We start from the raw sequence: 6,842 nt of genomic DNA, 5'->3' as shown, positions 1-6,842 counted from the left end.
TGCGGAGCACTGGTGCTGGTGTGCTGCAACTTTAGATCGTACTCTGGCCACTGTGCAAGTGCTCTCGCTCGAGTTGCTCTCAAGTTCCACCACGAGGACAAAAACGATCTCCGATATTCTCGACCAACCGATCCGTGGAGGGTCGCACGTTCGCAATCAAGTGTGCGGAAGGACACACCATGAACCGGTGGCATATCGTCTGCGATCAGCTTCTTGCAGTCACCACTTCAGCAAACCGCCACCCGGCGAACCGGATATTTAACTTTCAACGCCCGTGGTTGCCAGAAATCGCTTCCCACGAAAAAACGGGTTGGAACATTCATGCTGGCTGGCATATCATAAATTGTGTTCACCATCATCCCTCCCCCTCCTTCACACCCTGTGTCAGTAACGCATGTTTCCGATTCCTATCTGGGCCCCCGCCGATGAGGATAAATTTATTTCCTTTCTATGTTAATTCCGGTTCCGGATCCGCGTTGGGCATCAGTTTTCGCGTTTGCAAAATTATTCCAATATGGCCGCATCGGTAATTCGGAAGCTGGGTGTAGACTTAAGGCGGGGGAGATAAAAAAAGGGAGGCCGGAGGAGTACTTTCCAGCGCACGGGTGACCACTTGACAAGAGTGATGATACGAGAGCGAAACCGAGGTTCCGTGTGGAATGTGCGATCCAATGGGCATTAGTAGTTGAGTGCAATGGAAACGATTTGCCGATGCTGATGCTGGATAATAATCAGCAAATGTTTGGACAGCAGTTGCGGGAAAAGCACAAATCTGCTCCCGGGGCAAATTTGTACTTTCAATCAACGCTTCCAATGAACCCCTCCTCCTAAACCACGTGACCACAAGAACGAGTGAGTGAGAGTTGCGTGACAAAATACAATTATCATCCAAATTAACTTGACCAGCACACGCACACCCACCCGCAGTTGTGTCACGTAGCTAGAGCCTTTCGTTCATGAAAAGTACGTTTACAAATCTGAACTTCCCATTCCGGACTGGAATGTGGGAACAATGGGGTGGGGGGATTTATGCAACAACATAAAAAAAAGAGAGCAAACCCATCCGGTTTATGCTATTTGTATGCAAATGGCTTTGTGTAGGTGTGTGTTTGTGTGTCCGTAATTCAAAACCAAAAAAGGAAAAACTAATAAAACCTAATGTATCTAATTGATTCTGCACAATGGTTAGGGTGGGGGGTGGCCCCATAGGCATGCTGGTCCTGCACCTGGGCACCATTCTACGGCATCAGCCACAATGGAATGTGGATCTTTTTTTTTCTCCTACATTCAAAGTATTGCACTTTCGAGTTCACTGAAAATGCACACACCTTTTGCATGCACACCAATTTCGTTTGCCGGTTTATCCATTTCCACACTCCGTTAGGTTTGTGGAGAAATCTGGAATTGCGTCAATCACACAGGCACCCGGACTCAAATTGGGACAGGTGCGTAGGCACCCGACCGGGGATGCATTTGTATGCAACAAGGCCTCACCTCCGTCCCGCCTCGCTCCGGGGATAGCAATGGTTTGAAAGATAATACGAAGCCATAACGTAACTGCCGGTACTGGTTCGATTTGGTTGGACAGTTTTTCAGGAATTTCCAATTGGAAAACTCCATCAATTGACAGGATCACTGCTGTTCCAGCTGCTGTTCGTTGTATTCGTTTGTGCTACAAGGGGTTCTGTTTGTTTTTTGTTGGAATAATTTATATGTTTCGGTCAAATCATGTTTTACGGCGATGGATTCATCTCGTCCTTAATCGAAAACTCGATGAATGCTTTAACGAGCAGGGAATGGAAATGATTAGGATGCTTTTCAACAAAGAACCACGGTTTAAAACATTTCATTCCCTCAAAAAAAATGGAACATTCCACTTTCCCTCACCACCTTTTACCACGTTCAATGGCTGCGCGTAGCATAAGCCGAACACATATGCTCCATGCGTCAAATCCATCCCCCGGAAGTGAATAAATCTTTCGTCTACATCGTCCATCGTGCATCGACGTGCGAGGTGCGAGCAAGCGCAAAAAGCAAGTGGCCAACAATATATGGAAATATATGCAAACAAATCGAGCACCCCTGTACCCTTGTATCACGATCCCCTCCACCCTGCTGTTGGTGGCGTAATAAAAGTGAAAAGAATCGCGGAGTGTAGATCCCCGCGGATAGAGCAGCTCACAGAACCGGTCGTTCGACGCGGAAATGGTCACTCGACTCAGCGGGCCAATCGAGCTGCAGCACTACTACTCGCTGCTACTACACCAGGGGGCTTTCTATGCTTGCATATTTCATATGTCGGTGGCACACCCAGTGGCGCTCGCATCCCATCTACACAAAATCGTTCGCTTATTCCGCTTTTCGGAGTAAAATGAATGGAAGAAAAAACAGGGAATAACGATCCAAAATCCACCACCCGACCCAGCCCCCTACACCCCCGTTTAGTTCTATTTACGGCACGGATTAGCATCGTTTGCAATGCATCCCCGTATCGAGGGAAGACTGGCGCGCGCTCCGCTGAACACGGCGATGGCTGAACAAACTTTCGCCCCCTTGGCAGACTTCCGGTACGGTCTACACCTCGGTTCTACTGCCCCGTAGGTTGACCTCAAAGCAGATTCTCTGTTCCCGGTTCTCCTGTGCTCGAATGTGGATTTGGCGATAATTCCCCAGAAATCGGTCCACTCGGCAGACATCATCGTCGGCGTGGCGTGGTGTGGCGTGGCTTAGCGAAAGCAAAAGTTTCTCTAAAAACCTAACCACGTGTCTACGTGTGGACGCAGTCGGTGGTCGTGTTTGAACCTGGCCCCAATTGGGCGCTAGAACTCGTGGACCGAGCTTGGAATCAATTCAGCAAACCTCCACAGCTTATTCGGCCTACTGGTGGGATTTGACTGTAAATTGTATTAACATTCCCCAGGTCGGTCGGTCCAGGCAGCGCTTATTCTGCTTCATTTTTAGAATCCCGTAGCCACAGCTGCTGGTAGCACACTCGATGACCTTTGAAAAGACCGCATTTCAGACCACTGGGCCTCATCTAAACTCCCTGTAGCCCATCAAAAAGGGAACTTCCTCCAGGACTACAAGTGGAACACCGACTTTAATGGAGACTTCCGATCTGAGCCAGTTAGCTCGGAGCCGTTGCTCAGTTGTCGGCCAGTGTCACTGGAAAGGACATTTATAACCTCGACACCTTTCACTATATCTCGCACACAGACGCACACCTCCTTGGAGGCAGTCGAGAAATCCTAAAAACTAATAAAATTATCCTGAACTTCGTCGTCGTCGTCGTCGTCACCGCCACGCGGTCCTGGTCCTGGTTCCAGTCAGATCGGCAAGTCATGTCGGGTCCACTGCATATGAGTGCTTAACAACCTTATCCCACGAGCATGCGAGCAGTGGAAGGAATTTATGTTTGACTTCCCGTGCATCCTATGGTGATAGTGTTTCTGGGGATGCTTTGCGAGGTTGGACGCAGAAGAAGGAAGGAGCTGAAGAAGTAGATAACTTTTGCAGAAACGGGAAAATTAATAGGAAGACCACCCGGTGATGGGGTGGTGGTAGTGAGTGAAGGAGAAGAAGGGTCGGTCGGCGCTAAAAGGTGCGCTAAAACCACCGGCGAAATGAGACAACGAGAAAAGAGGCTGCCAGACCGCGCTGCCACACTGTTTGACGCGTATGGTAATGAAGATGAAAAGTTATTACCACTTCAAACTCATACCCCCCTCTCGTGCACACACATACGCGCTGGTGCCCTCATGTGCCTTTCAGGCTACTCCGGGAGTGGCCACCGGGTGCTAAACAGGGCGTACTTGCTAGGTGGCCGGCTAGCAGGGCACTTTGAAGCGCTTCACTGGTGCATGCCGCCGAGGAGGAGAGCAAGACCAACTTTCCGACTCCGATTGCCAAGCATTCTCGCGGGAAATCAGATTTGTCGTGCAGCAGCAGCAGCAGCAGCAGCAGCAGCAGCAGCAGCAGCAGCAACAGAAGCCACATCAAAAATGCTGGAATGCCCCGTACCAGGCTCACATGACAAACGGCACGAGGATTGATTGCGGAATTAAAAATTAATAATCTCAGCAGCCCCGGCCCAGAGAGGAGTTCACAAACACATTTTTTTAAGCTCGTCACTTGACACACACTGACGGCAGATTGGGTTTTTGAGAACATAAATTATGATCTCAATCAGGCCAAACGGGGAGGTTGGGGGCCCGAGGCTGGACAGCGATTCTATCTGACCTTCGATCCGAGGCCCAATGTTTTCCTTTTGCTTTTGTTTCTGTCAATCGCATCAAAATGGTGGAGTCTCTGGGCTGCTCCACCACCTGCACCGGTGGCAGACGCGTAAAACAATGTCGAAGATAGATGGCGTACTTTCATGATTAAATTATCACACTCGGCCCTCCCTAACAACTCCACCAGGTTCACGTTGCAGAAACACCTCATACACTTGGCATCATCGGAACATTCGGTGCAGTCCATCTTCCTTGATATAGCAGCCATGTCTCCACAACTGTCAAGCATAAGCAGAGCGAGTGCTCTTCCTGGTCCTAACCACCGATGGGAGGAGCTAGTCTCTGTAGTCGTGGCTGCAATGCAATGGTGGCTGTGCTGTGGTTTTCACAAGAACAGCAGAATGGCACACAGTGAGCAAGCTGCAATGCTCAAGTAAGTCAAAATGACAAAAAAGCGTGAGGACAGAAAAATCTAGGCGAGAGAATTGTTTTACAGGAGCGAATAGTTTGCAGCAAGGGAGTTCTGTTGTGGTGCAAATTGTGTCCACCACATTGAGCATTATTCGTCCATAAGTTACCCCTAGCCGCATAAGTGTTGCCAGGTAATGGACATCGTTGGAGGTACAATTTTCGAACTTCTACAGCGTGGTCTACACCAGACTGTGGTTCCTAGCTCTTCGGAACCCTCGTTCTCTTTTTCTTTTACCACCACACCACAGGGTTGGTGTCCATTGCCAGGGTTTTGTATCGGTTTCACCAGGATCACAGAGGGTTTTTGTAGTAGCAGTAGCAGCAGCAGCATCACCAGTAGCCGAACAGAGTACCACAGACAGAGCGTGGGGTTGGATGGATCGGGGAAAATTAAATTATTGTGATCGTGTGACCCGGACCGCACCGAGCACACCGAGGTCCAGCACATTTTGTTTCTAACCATCGCATCGTCACCTCACTGTGCCGGACTGGAAGCTGTTTCCCGATTCTACAGCCAAAAAAGAGACCGAAAGAAAAAGAGAGAGTGTGAGAGAGAGGTGTTGAGGTGCTTGGGGGACAAAAAGATGAAGAAAAAAAAATCTGTGGAAGAAGAACGGACCGCCGAAAGGCCATTAAGTCAAGCATCAATCAGGATTAGGCTTTCAGAAGGGAGCATCTGATGGCGGCGGTCACCTCAGGCCCATGATTAGCCTTTGAACCTTCATCATTGAGTCGAGCTAACCAGGGTCCACTCTTACCACCTCCATCACCGGAAATGGATCCGCTTGGTACTCCGGATCCGCTTTGCGTGTGTCTGTGTGTCTTCGAGACCATCAGCACTCTGGCCCACAGACGGCCACAGATTGATCCCGGACAACCAAGGACCGCCTTGCTACCGAGGGTCTTTTACGAGAGGGGCCTGCTGTCCCGGAGGAGAAGAGTAGATCGATGTGGAATCGGGCGGAAATAGATAGCGATGAATGGTGCGGATAAAGTTCGGCGGCCTAATCCTTCCGGCCACCGACGGGGCGCACCGAGCAGACGGTGTGACGGGTGGACCGATGCTGCTGTAATCCGGCATTCGTTCCTTCCCCCGGCATGATAATCATGATGGAGGATCTAGCAGCAGGAAGTTTGCATTCTCCGGCAGCTGGAGTGTGGGACAAAATCGAAACTTTAGCTCGATCGACCACCAAGGCGCTCGTCGGAAGGACGGAGAGGATTTCCATGCTAATCGTCGTCCTTCCGGCGAGCCACCCGCTGACCAGAACACTGTGGCCACCGGGTTGGTGATGTTTGCCATTTTGGAATCGAGCCCCAAAAATGTGCGGTTTGGCTGCGTTGACAGGGTAGCGCCGGTTTGCCACTTTTTGGGGGTTTTCTGTCGCGAGAGATGCTGCCGGTGACATTTTGCTGAACCTTCATCAATATCCGTTCGCCAGGGTAATTACAAACGACAATGTTGCCTTCAATTAACCGGCAAATTGTTTCGTTGTCGCAGGAGTTTTCTTTTTTATCTTGTTTTCTTTTTTTTACTTTGAAAACAAGAGGAATATCAACAAGAAAAATGATTTAAAATCGTTTAACGTCGTTCATTGCATTTTATTTCGTTTAGAAATGCTTCCGTTTCAATATCTGCACAAATCGAAACAAAAATAGTAAATTGTATCAAGAGAACCGAACCTAAGGGGCCAGAAAGTACTTTATTCGAACATTCAAAGGATGTTGCTAACTTCAATAAAGCAATATTTCTACAAAGAAAATTTAGAGAAATTGTTGGTACCTTTGAAGAGATTCCTACATTAAGTATGCAGATCTGTTATTGTATTTCAAAATGTATAGTGAAGTAAACGGTATTTTTTAATATTTCTCTTATGCATTTAAGCATTTCCAGGCTCTCAAAAGTCATTATGAAAATTGTTTGAACTACGACTAATCCCTGTGTCCTACTTTTTGCAACCCAAACTCCCTTCTCCGTATTTGCTTTGCCAGTAGCCGAGCGAACGAAGAGATTGATCGACTCTCACTGAACTTTGAACTCATAAATTTAATTAATTTTTAAAATTGCCCAATATATAAACTGTTCCCAATTGGCTAAAAACTCGGTCGCTATAGCGAAAGAGAAAGAACTCCTAT

This window comes from Anopheles aquasalis, chromosome 2 (genome assembly GCF_943734665.1).
Source record: "Anopheles aquasalis chromosome 2, idAnoAquaMG_Q_19, whole genome shotgun sequence".
Classification (NCBI taxonomy): Eukaryota; Metazoa; Arthropoda; class Insecta; order Diptera; family Culicidae; genus Anopheles; species Anopheles aquasalis.
The sequence above is the reverse complement of the archived record's forward strand: the minus strand, read 5'-3'. Positions refer to the sequence as shown.